Source organism: Staurois parvus, unplaced genomic scaffold, assembly GCF_062004578.1.
Source record: "Staurois parvus isolate SC_StPar_1 unplaced genomic scaffold, SC_StPar_1.0 ptg000153l, whole genome shotgun sequence".
In the NCBI taxonomy this organism is placed as follows: Eukaryota; Metazoa; Chordata; class Amphibia; order Anura; family Ranidae; genus Staurois; species Staurois parvus.
The window spans coordinates 16,902,286-16,915,787 of NW_028317949.1; positions in this window are offsets into that span (position 1 = coordinate 16,902,286).

Consider the following 13,502-nt stretch of genomic DNA (forward strand, 5'->3'; position numbering starts at 1 on the left):
TATACCTATGTTTTGAATTTTAAAAATCATATTTTATTTTTCCAATTAAGAAGGGTTCGGTGAATGCACATATGAAACTGGTGGGGTACAGTACCTCCAAAAAGGTTAAGAACCACTGCCCTAGATGTTAACCCCTTCCCAGCCAGTGTCAGTAGTACAGTATCAGCGCCTATTTTAAGCACTGATCACAGTATTAGTGGTTCCCACAAAGTGTCATTTAGTATCAGTTACTGTAAAAATGTCCATGGCAGTCTCTCTATAAGTCGCAGACCGCTGCCATTACTAGTATAAATGTTTTCTTTAGAAATTCCAGTATATGTCCCATAGTTTGTAGACGCTATAACTTTTGTGCAAACTAATTAATATACGCTTATTAGTAATTTTTTACCAAAAATATGTAGCAGAATACCATCTGGCCTAAATTTATGAAAACATTAGATTTTTTATTGGATATGTTTTATAGCAGAAAATAGACATTTTTTTTTTTTTTAATTTTCTTTTTTGCTTAAAGCACAAAAAGTAAAAAATGCAGTGATGATCAAATACTACCACATAAGCTCTATTTGTGGGGAACAAAATGACATAAATTTAATGCGTGTACAGTGTTGCATGACCACGCAATTGTCAGTTAAAGTAATGCAGTACCATATCGCAAAAAATGGCCTGGCTAGGAAAGGGGGTAAATATTCTGGAGGGCAAGTGGTTAAAAAGGGAATTTACACAAGAGATAAAAATGTAATCCTGCCACTTTCTGAAACTCTGGTTCGGCCACATCTAGAATAAGACATTAAGTTCTGGTCACCAATCTTCAGAAGGGAGGTGTGGGAACAGGAGAGAGTCCAGAGAAGGGCAACAAAGTTAATAAGGGCACTGGAGGACCTCAGTTACGAGGAACAACTGCAAACATTAAACTCATTCTTCCTGGAGAAGAGTCGCTTGAGAGGGGATACGATAGAGATACAAAAATATCTTAATGGTGATTCTAGGATAAGGAAAAAACTTTTCAATCTCAGGGAGTATAAGAAGATACACAGCCACTCAATGAAACTGGAGAAGAAGTGGTTTAACCTTAAATTACATAAGGGATTTTTCACTGTCAGTGCAGTAAGGATGAGGAACTCACTTACACAAATGGTGGTTTCAGCAGGAAGTATTGATAGTTTAAAAAAAACCCTTGGATGGGTATCTTGACGAACACAGTATGCAGAGATACGGGCAATGTTTTTGACATGAACACACACCCTCACACAGGTTGAACTTGATGGACTGGTTTCTTTATTCAACTTTACTAACTAACTATGTAACTATGAGTTGCAATTTGTCAGGCTAGGAAGAGATAAATTTCAGTCCATCTGCATTGTGTTTTGAACAGACCTAACAGTTCTTTTTAGGAATACTTTTTTTTTTCTTTTTTGTGCATCTCAGCAATAAGTTATGTTGCCATGTTGCTGCTGTTTCTTTTTTTTGGTCAATTCCTCCCCCTTCTCTTAAAGTTACGATTGCGCATAGTTCAACCACTAAAGAAACTCTTTTCTACAACTCAATCTCTTAAAATGACCACTACCCCACAATTCATCCATCAAAGAAACTCTTTTAGGCCTGGTAAGACTTTTAAGGGGAATCCCACACCCCAAAAATGGGGGTAAAAAGCATTAATACCTCTTTATAACATTGCTGACCAGAAACTATAACCATTCGGTCACCTCTGTAGCCACCAGTTCATATTTATTTAGTTGTTTTAGTACATTGAAATTATAATTTTAATTTGACACATTTAAGTTTTAGAAACTTTTTCCTATTTGCAAAAATGTAAAATTTCCTCAAAAGGTCTATGATGCCTTTTGTATACATTTTTGTTTTGTGTTACAGTGTTTTGGCACTGATAACCATGAAAACCTAATTTTTTCCACTGCTGTTTCATGATTTATCTCCTCTCTTAAGCACTCATGTGGGGTTGTTAGGCCTTTTCCTCACAGAAGCTCAGCCTTTCCCCCTTTTCCTGTGTTGATGAAGGGTGGGCAGCTGGTGACCATAAAAGCTGTGCCTCCATGGTGGCTGACAATGGAAACACTGCAATGGTGTTTAGGAAGACACCTCCCCGTGGCTTTCTACCATTTAGTCCAGTTGTCCCTTTCTTGAAAACATGCCTATTTAGGATTATTGCAAAAAGAAAAGCATTTCTGACATAAAAAATGGAAGTATTTTGGGGATACAACTTATCCTGAAAGAAAGCCTAGTATCACTTGATAAAAAGTACACATATTGTTGCTAAAACTACATAAAAAAATGTTTGCTTGACCCTCTTAAAGTGGCAGTAAACTGTAGATATCTAAAAAAAATTCCCCTGCAAGTCAATGGCATAATGTGCTAGTATGGATTGCATACTAGCTCATTATTAAATACTTACCTTAGAACAAAGCCCTCCAGTAGTGAGCGGTCACTGCTGACAGGGCTTCCATCATCCCCCAGTCTTCCTTCCAGGTCCACTGGCTTAGGTCCTCTGAATGGCTGAGCTGCGATGATATCACACCCATGCATGCACAGTCTATTTATGGCACAGAGCCCTGGAGGGACGGCATGGTAAGCCGTCCCTTCATAGCACATGCACTGGTGATGTCACCGGCTGCATCCAGTGTGAATACCTTCTAAACACCGCAAGTTTAGGAGATATTCACTGTATTGACAGGTAAGCCTTATTATAGGCTTTTTTGAACCTTTGGTGGTTCTGGCCCTGAAACACTAGTGCGCAGACATGTTGGAACAGTAAGGGGCCATCTCCAAACTGTTCCCACAAAGTTGGGAGCATGAAATTGTCCAAAATGCCTTGTTATGCTGATGCCTTAAGAGTTCCCTTCACTAGAACTAAGGGGCCAAGCCCAACCCCTGAAAAACAACCCCACGCCATAATCCCCCCTCCACCAAACCTTACACTTGGTACAATGCAGTCAGGCAAGTACCATTCTCCTGGCAACTGCCACACCCAGACACCCCCATCAGATTGCCAGACAGAAGCATGGTTCATCACTGGTCACTAGAGCATTTCCACTGCCCTAGAGCCCATGGCAGCATGCTTTACACCACTGCATCAGATGCTTTGCATTGCACTTGGTGATGTAAATCTTCAATGCAGCTGCTCAGCCATGAAAACTGTTGTGCTAATCTGAAGGGCACACAAAGTCTGGAGGTCTTTAGCTATTGACTCTGCAGACAGTTGGTGACTTCTGCACACTGTGTGCTTCAGCAAGCGATGACCCCGCTCTGTCATTTTACACTGTTGTTGTTCCCAGTTGCTTCCACTTTGTTACAATATCACTAACAGTTGACCGTGTAATATTTACTAGCAAGGAAATTTACAGATGGACTTATTGCATGGGTGGCAACCTATCACAGTACCACACTTGAATTCACTGTGCTCCTGAGAGCGAACCATTGTTTTAAAAATGTTTGTAGAGGCAGTCTGCATTCTTAAGTGCTTGATTTTTTACACCTATGGCCATGGTGGTGATTGGAATCCAATGATTTGGAGGGGTATTCCAATACTTTTTTTTTTGTTTACAAATGCTTTATTGAAAATAATAATATAAATAATAGACAAAGCGTACAGAGTATATGCAAAATGCATGCGGTCAGAAAAAAGAACCAAACAAACTGCCCAATACAGCATGGTAGACAATATAGTTTTCCATAGTAAAAGGCAGTAAAAAAAAACAATAGAACTCTATACATTTTGAAAAAATATGCCTTATAATCATACAGTAAGGTAAAACATAAATATGTGAGAACTATGGAGTAAGGATCAATATAAAGTACAGCTAGTATACCAATTGTCATTACCATACCAAAATGAAGACCAGGAAGACCATTTACAGTGGTAAATATGCATGGTATCCATGAGAGTATGGTGAATCATTTTCATCAATTGGATCTCTTCCATACACTGAATAACTTTGGGCCACATAACTGATGGGGAGCACCAGTTTAGGGTGATGGTCCAATAAATAGCACTAAATAAAGTATGTGCTAGTCGCTGAGTAGGAGGTGAGATTTCAAGTAGGTTGGCAAATAAAAAGCACATTGTGTAGGTAAGGGTCACAGAGACCCCTGTGATCTTAGCTTTTTGCCAAAGGGGTTTAAGGGCATTACAGCTCCAGAATATATGGAGATGTGCCCCTGGATGGGGCAACCTCTGAAACACAATTCTGAAACAAGAAAAAACATCTTATGCAATGTAGCCAAGGTATAATACCACCGTCTCTTTTACAGCAATAGAGCGAGTACTCTTGTGCATGTTGGAAAGAATATCAACCCAGTCCTCAGAGGAGAATTCTTGGCCAGTTTCAGCTTCCCAGTTCAACATTGCAGAAGATTTGGCTGGCAGGCTGTATTCATTTAATCATTTATATATGTTTGATATAGTGACTCTATCTCTAGAAGAAGAATTACACATTCGCTCAAATACTGTGCCCTGGTTTTCTGTACCCAAGGGATAACTTTTTGTAAAAAAGTGCCTAATTTGTAAATATTTAAAAAAACTCTGAGTGGGGAAGGTCATAATGTTGCTGAAGAAAGGAGAAGAAGCTAAATGGGGGGGGGGGGGGGGGGGGGTGTCTTGTAAGTAGGAATCTAATGTTACAAGTCTCTGATCCCCCCATCTGGAGAAATTAAGTGTGGATGAGAATGCTGGGGTACACATTGGGTCTCCAAGAAAAGTTGCTAGCCTAGGAAGTGAAGATATCAATCCAAACTTAGTTTTATAAAGGGACCATGAACAGAGAAAACAGCCAATAATCATGTTAAAGAGGCTGAGGTCTTTAGGTTTTATCGACAATGACCACAGGAGACCATTAAGGTAGACTGGTTCAATTGAGCAACTTTCAAATCGAAGCCAAGGTACTTGAGTGGATGGGATGTGCCACTGGGCTAGTTGTACCAGTCTAGCTGCTAAATAATATTTCCAAAGGTTAGGTATGCCCAAGTCTCCCTGGGATTGAGTTTTATACATACGTAGTTTGCTCAAACGGGGTTTCTTAGCTTTCCAAATGTATTTACCTCAGTTTGTATAGCCTCAATTGTTGGCTGGGAGACAGAGTGGGAGGGCTGGAAAATAGAGTAATTTGGGTAGGATAGACATCTTCACAGCTTGAACCTTGCCTAGAAAGTATATATGATATGCAGACCAAATTCATAGCCATTGTTTAATTTGGAAGAATACGAGGGGGTAGTTAGTCTGATACATTAAATGTATGGAGGGGGCTAAACGAATACCTAAATATAGAAAGGAGCCATTACACCAAGAAAAGTGAAATATATCACAAAGGTTCCCAGCCAATGATTGAGGGAGATTTATCAGAACAGGAGTACATTTCGAGAGGTTAACTCCCAACCCTGATAGGTCATGGAAAATGCGTAAAGTAGATATCAAGTTAGGTAATGACACTAAGAGTTCCTTAACTGCCTCCCGCCGGCCATATAATAAAATGACGGACAGACATCCTCCCACTGTAGCTGTGCATACACTCCCTCAGGGGCACGCGGCATGACGATCGGTGTCGCACTGTGTCCTTGGGACACAAACGATCATCTATCACAGTAAAGAACCGATGATGTCTTGTCTTCCCCCCAGCCCGGACCCCACCCCCCATTGACTTCTCCATCACATCCAACAACGCCAATATCAAACCCGCCCTGCAGGTCAGAGTACTTGGTGTCATTCTGGACTCCAACCTATCCTTCCAGCCCCAAGTCCAATCTTTAACAAACTCGTGCAGACTCCACCTCCGCAACATCGCCAAAATATGCGCGTTCCTAACCCCAGAAACCACTAAACAGCTCATCCACTCCCTCATCGTATCACGACTCGACTACTGCAACTCCCTCCTCACTGGCCTGCCTCGCCGCTGGCTATCCCCACTTCAGTCGATCCTGAATACGGCTGCCAGACTCATTCACCTATCCAACCACTCAGTTTCTGCCACCCCCCTCTGCCAATCCCTCCACTGGCTTCCGATTGTGCAACGGATCAAATTCAAAATGCTAACATTGATGTACAAAGCCGTCCACCATACTGCCCCGAACTACATCACTGACCTAATATCCAAGTACTGCCCAGCACGCACACTCCGCTCCTCACAAGACCTCCTTTTCTCTAGTTCCCTGGTCTCCTCCTCCCATGCCCGCCTCCAGGACTTCTCCAGGGTGTCACCCATCCTCTGGAACTCCCTGCCCCAACCCATCAGATTATCACCTACTCTCCTCTCCTTTAGGCGCACCCTGAAAACCCATCTCTTCAGGGAAGCCTACCCTACCCCCTGCTAACTTGACCGACCTCCTCCACTCTTCCTACCACTCCATCCCCCACAGCTATCTCCTCCTGTACCACTATCCCCTCCCTCCTAGATTGTAAGCTCCAAAGAGCAGGGCCCTCAATCCCCTTATGTTTTGCATTGTATTGGTATTGTTCTGTCACATGTTCTGTCCCCCTTTGTAATGTACAGCGCTGAGCGAACTATTGGCGCTTTATAAATACTGTATAATAGTAATAATAATAATAATGTAGGCTCTATTATGTGATCAGCTGTGTCCAATCACAGCTGATTGCATGTAAATAAGAAATGCTGGTTATCGGTAGTCCTCTCCTCACCCTGACAGTGTGTGAGGAGAGGAGAGCCGGTAAGCGGCATTCCTCAGAAGGGACATGTACACTGATAATCAGGGCACTGATGCTTAATGTATCCTCATCAGTGCCACCTATCAGTGCCTATAATTGCCACCTGTCAGTGCCCATCAATGCCACATACCAGTGTCCATCAGTGCACATCAATGCCACATATCAGTACCCATCAGAGCTGCCTTTCAGTGCCAACTATCAGGGGCCAGTCAGTAATGCCCATCAGTGCCCATCAGTGCTGCCTATCAATGCCAGTTAGTGCCGCCTATCAGTGCCACCTAACAGTGCCATATATGAGTGTTGCCTTTCAGTGCCCATCAGTGATGCCAGTCAATGCCCACCAGTAATGCCTGTCAATGCCTATGAGTACCTTCTATCAGTGCCGCCTATCAGTGCCCATAACTGCAGCCTCATTAACGTACATCAGTGAAAATTTTCAGTCTTTTTTAGTTTGTTTAGCAAAAATAAAACACCCAGTGGTGATTAAATACCACCAAAAGAAATCTCTATCTGTCTCAAAAAAATTATAAAAATTTCATATGGGTACAGTGTTCCATGAAAATTGGCCTGGGCAGGAACGGGGTAAAAGTGCCCAGTAGGCAAGTGGTTAAGGAACAATATTACATCATCAGCATTTAAACTGCTGGTCATCTTTAGTATATCTCTTAATATCTGGGTTTAGTGTGATAGAGTGGGCCAGGGGTTCTGTAGCCAGAGCGAACAGTAATGGGGATAACGGGCAACCCTGCCTGGTTCCACATCCTAATGTAAAATCTGAGTTGCAGCCTAGTAACTTTATTCTGGTCTGGGGGTGGTTTTATTGGGCACAAAAAATGTGTAGAAATGCGCCTCAAAAGCCAAATTTAGATAGAATTAGCTCCATGTAAGACCATAGGACACTGTCAAATGCCTTGTGAATGTCTAGACTCAACAGCATAACTCAATGGAAAAACAGGTTTGCATCCTGAATTATGTTGATGGCTAGACGGATATTATCTGTTATTTGTTTGGAGGGGATAAAACTCGTTTGGTCTGGGGATATAAAAGAGGTGATAACCATAGCCAGACGATTAGCCAGTAGGCATCCAAAAATGTTTAAGTCGTTATTGAAAACAGAGATAGGCCAATAGTTCTAAAGAAGGGTATGGTCTTTATCAGGTTTGAGTATGAGAGACATGTTCGCAAGGAGCACATCTTTTGGGAATTGATGACCCTTTAAAATATAATTAAACAAATTGGATAGCATAGGGCCAAGAGGGCCGCACATTTTTTATAATGTAGGACAGAAAATCTGTTAGGTGCTGGGGCTTTATACATTTTTAAATCAGCTAATATAGTAGAAATTTCTTCTACTGAGCAAGGGGCATTCAAGGAGCACAGTTATTGACCAGTAAGCTTAGGAAGAGAAAGGTTTGTTAACCAGGATAACGAGATGGATCAAGGGTGGGCTGAGGGGGAAGAAAGGAGTGTTCTATAGAAGTCTGAAAATATCTGAAGAACCTCTTTTGGGTGCGTTGCCATCTGACCAGCTGAGTTTCTAAGTTTATATACATGTGGTGGTTGGAGGGAGTTGGTGGAGTTTCTTTGTAAACATTGCAGAAGCTGAATTACTGTACAGGAGGAAGCAATCTTTCAACCAACGCAGAGCTTTTTCAGTTTGTTCAGCAAGAATGGTATCTAATGCAAGCCTCTTATTATTCATTTGGGTTAGAATTTCAGGTGAGTGGGATTGACTATAGAGATGGTACAATTTATCTTGTGTGAGGGAATGGATCTCCTCGAGTTTACGTCTCTTTCTGGCAATCTCTGTAATTATTATTATTTATTTTATTTCAGGTACTTTACGCAGTGCTTTACACATATATATTGTACATTCACATCAGTCCCAAACCCTCAAGGGGTGTACAATCTAAGGTCCCTAGCTTATATTCATACATACACATATTAGGGCCAATTTAGACAGGATCCAATTAACCTACCAGCATGTCTTTGGAGTGTGGAAGGAAACCGGAGTACCCGGAGGAAACCCACACAGGCAGCACATGCAAAGTCCAGGCAGGTGGTGCCGTGGCTGGGATTCGAACCAACAACCCTAGTACTGCCAGGCGGAAGTGCTAACCATTTAGCCACTGTGCCCTCTTTACTGCTTTATTGGCGGCCCAAAGAGAGGTTGAAGAAATGTTATCCACATCATTAGTACAAAAATAGTTTACCAGGTGATCTGTCAATTGATTGAGGATATCAGGGTCTGTGAGAAGGGAATCATTTAAGCGCCAGGAGTTCCTGGAGGGAAGCCTATTAAGGAAGCGTGGAAAAAACTATGGGATGATACGACCATGAGCAAATGTGGATGGATACATAAGAGGAGTTAGGAAGGAGGATGGGGGAACAATAGAGATAATCAATACAAGAATGATTATCGTGTGGAGGAGAGTAATATGTATATTCTCAGCACCCACATTGTAGGCCCTCCAAGAATCAATCAGCTGGTGAGTTATAAGAGATCACAAAAGAGTCTTAGGGAATGCATTGGCAGTACTTACAGTTCGGCTTCTGTCTAGTGTAGAGTGCACCACCAAGTTGAAATCCCCTCCAACCACCAAATGGGGTGAGCTATATTTATCTAGAATAGAGAAGAAAGATTTTTAAAAAGTAGCCTTATGCCCCGTACACACTATAAGAAAATCGTCTGATAATCGGATCGTTAGTACACAGCTTTTGAGAGCCGATCACGACAATTCGTACAACAATATCCGAAGGGACAAGCGCAAAATTTTTTCTCGGACGATTTTCGTTTAATCAGTACAGTATTCGTCTGAAAATACAATACAAATACAACGCAATGCATGACATCACTTTCGAAATTCTTTTCTTTCATAGCAGAATTTTCATACCTTTTCACTTTCGATGTGAGACTAGCAGACGAAAAAAAACGACCAATCGTTCGTCCAATATTCTCATCGTGTGTATGGGGTATTAGGTGCATAGATTGATGCAATTATGATTGCTTTACCCAGCAAGGTGCCCTTGATAACCAAAAATCAAGATGGCAGCCCCCCTAGACTTGGACCCAAAAGTAGTGTAACACACCTGTCTATAGGATTTGTCAAAATATGAGGGATGATTATTGGTGGAAAGTGTGTCTCCTGCAAAAGGATAATATCTGCCCCATGCGTTTATAGGTGTGAAAGGCCTTCTTACGCTTTTGGGGGGAGCTGAACCCTCTGACATTGTGTGAAATTATGCAAAGACTCATGGCAGGTGATAGAAATATATATCAGAAGGGCATGTCTGGGTCCGAGTCAGGGGACGCCCCATAGGGTAACATACTAGCACCACCATAGTGAGACAGCAAACAAGTAAGGGAGTTATCCCCCATGGTTACTTTATGTAAAGATAGGAATATAAGGCACAAGGTTAACAAGACAATAACAGACAATGTAAACCAAGAATATAAATATACTAGGAGAAAAACATTGCAAACGGGGTCAGGAGCCATAAGGGGCTGACCAGAATATATCACTTAGGTGGACTATACAGTCAATTAATATTAATATATATATATATATATATATGTATATATATATATATACACACAAATAGCCCCTGAGGAAGTGACAGCAGTCACAAAACATGTCAGGTCAATTCCCCAGCGTCAGAATGTCCCTCATCCCCCCCCCCCCCCACAGGATCATCCTGGTGGTCTTTTCCATGCCTCATCACTGGTTGTGCTCCTTCTGTATATAGTGGGACATTCGTTGCGGGGATATTACTAAATAGGTTTTTAATATTTTGGTCTATATGTGACAATATGTCAAATAAAGCAATATTGATTTAATTTATATGTGTACTTAGTCTTTGTGCCTATAAAGTCCATTTTTAGTGTTTCTGTTTCTTCTGACTATACAGTCAATTACCCTATAGAAAAACCCAAAATGGGAATAAAGCATGTTAGTGGTAAAGCAGACCAGAGATAACATATCCAAAGAATGAGTCTGGTATGTAGACAAATAACAATAGTATGAGTCTGTCAAAACACCAAGTGCAGGAAAATGTAGAGTAGGGGGAAATCTAAGTGGGTGCGCCTAGACTTCTGTTAAAGTGGGAACTATAAAGTCCTCAGGATCATCTGTGCATGTCGAACTTGATATTGTGTTCCCCAATCGGGGGTGCAAAATGAAAGGTATGAAGGTGATAGATAGATCTGTGGGTCAAGCCATTAGGTTCTTAGGGTCTTGTCGTCGTCTGCTGCAGTCTCGTTTTGGTGAAGGGGTTGCCCAGATTGAAGACTGGTGAGGGTTAGAAGGCATCTTAGGAAGTGCTTCTGCTTCAAGTAAGCCCAGTTTCACTAAGAGTTCTTTTCCTTCTGTGACTGAAAATAGTGTAGGTGGTGCCATTGTGAGGAACCTGCAGCTTGAAGGGGAATCCCTAACAATATCAGATCCTAGCAGACTGAAGGACCAAGGTGACTTCCTTCACCCTGTGACTTTTTTTCAAACATTGCTTGGCAAATGTCTGGATAAAGCTGGATTGAAACCTCATCTAATTGGATTTGTGGGGTATTGCAGGATGCCTGGAGTATCTCTTTGATTAAAAAAATCTTTAATGCATAACACAGTGTCCCTGCGAGGCTTCTCTGGGGGTGGCTTAGGCCTAAGGGCTCTATATATCCTGTCACAGGCAAAAGATATTACTGGAGTACCTGGAAACAAAGACAGGAATAGCTTGTGCACCGCAGAGAGCAAATCTGTAACTGTCTCTGGGAGTCCACAAATGCAGATGTTATTGCATTTATTTCTATTGTTAAGGTCTTGTAAATGTGCTTGTAATTGCAGCACAGTCTCAGATAATGTTTCATGATCTTTGCAAAGATCAGAATATGCTAGATGGAGTTTGTCATGTTTGGTTTCAAGCATATCAGTCCTGCTACCTAGTGCTGCCAGTTCCTGGAAGAGAATGGTTTGAGATTTACTAAGCTCCGTCTGGAACTTGTAGGCCATCTTTTCATAAATTGCAGTCAGACTTTCATGAAGATCTGCTTTTGTTAGTTGTACTGGGTCTCACTGTCTGCCGAGACTGCCAGTGAAACGTCTGGTGCAGGAGTGTATGCAACTGCTGGGAGCCGTCTTGGGTCATCTTAATTTGTTCCCTCACCCAGAGAAGATAGGTTGTTAGCGGGTTTTTTACATTGGTTCTTAGGCATTGGCATGCGCTAGTTGTTCTGCCAGGGGCACATATGAAGATTATGGGAATCCAAGAGCTATCTGGGTCTGGGGAATCGAAGGAAGTCTCCTTCGCCCGTGGAGCTCTAACTACTGACTTCCATCTAGCTTCATGCCACGCATATGCCCCCCTTTGTCCCTATACTTTTGACAATATAGTATATATGCTCAAAAAAATTAAAGGAATACTTTGAAAACACATCAGATCTCAATGGGGAAAAATATCATGCTGGATATCTATACGGATATGGACTGGGTAATGTGTTAGGAATGTAAGGATGCCCCATCGTTTGATGGACATGAAAATTGCCAATTTACAGAGGAATGAATTCAAAGACACCCCAAAAATCAAAGTGAAAAAATGATGCAGCAGGCTAGTCCATTTTGCTGAAATTTCATTGCAGTAACTCAGAATGGTACTCAGTAGTTTGTATGGCCCCCACATGCTTGTATGCATGCCTGACAAGGTCGGACCATGCTCATAATGAGACGACGGATGGTGTCCTGGGGTATTCCCTCCCAGATCTGGACCAGAGGATTACTGAGCTCCTGGACAGTCTGACGTGCAACCTGGCAGCATCGGATGGACTGAAACATGATATCCCAGAGGTTTTCAATTGGATTTAGGTCAGGGGGCCATTCAATTGTATAATTTTCTTCATCCTCCAGGAACTACCTGCATACTCTTGCCACATGAAGCCAGGCATTGTCATGTACCAGGAGGAACCCAGGACCCACTGCACCAGAATAGGGTCTGACATGGGTCCAAGGATTTCCTGCTGAAATCGAATAGCAGTCAGGGTGCCTGTAGAAGTCTGTGCATCCCTCCATGGATATGCCTCCCCAGATCATCACTGCCCCACCATTAAAACAGTCATGCTGAATGATGTTACATGCAGCATAACATTCTGCACGGCTTCTCCAGACCCTTTCAAATCTGTCACATGTGCTCAGGGTGAACCTGCTCTCATCTGTGAAAATCACAAGGTGCCAGTGGCGGACCTGCCAATTCTGGTGTTCAATGGCAAATGCCAATCGAGCTCTATGGTGCCGGGCAGTGAGCACAGGGCCTACTAGAGGACGTTGGGCCCTCAGGCCACCTGCATGAAGTCTGTTTCTGATTGGTCAGAGACATTCACATTAATGACCTTCTGGAGGTCATTTTGTTGGGTTCTGGCAGTGCTCATCCTGTTCCTCCTTGCACAAAGGAGCAGATACCGGTTCTGCTGATGGGTTAAGGACCTTCTACAGCTCTGTCCAGGTCTCCTAGAGTAACTGACTGTCTTCTGGAATCTCCTCCATGCTCTTGAGACTATGCTGGGAGACACAGCAAACCTTCTGGTAATGGCATGTATTGATGTACCATCCTGGAGGAATTGGACATGCCTGTGCAACCTCCTGTAGAGTCCAGGTATCACCTCATGCTACCAGTAGTGACACTGACCCTAATCAAATGCAAAAATAGTGAGAAACAGTCAGAAAAGATGAGTATGGAAAAAATGTCAGTGGCCTCCAGCTGTAAATCCATTCCTGCTTTTGGGTCATCTCATTGTTGCCCATCTAGTACACCTGTTAATTTCATTTGCACCAAAGCAGCTGAAAATGATTAGCAA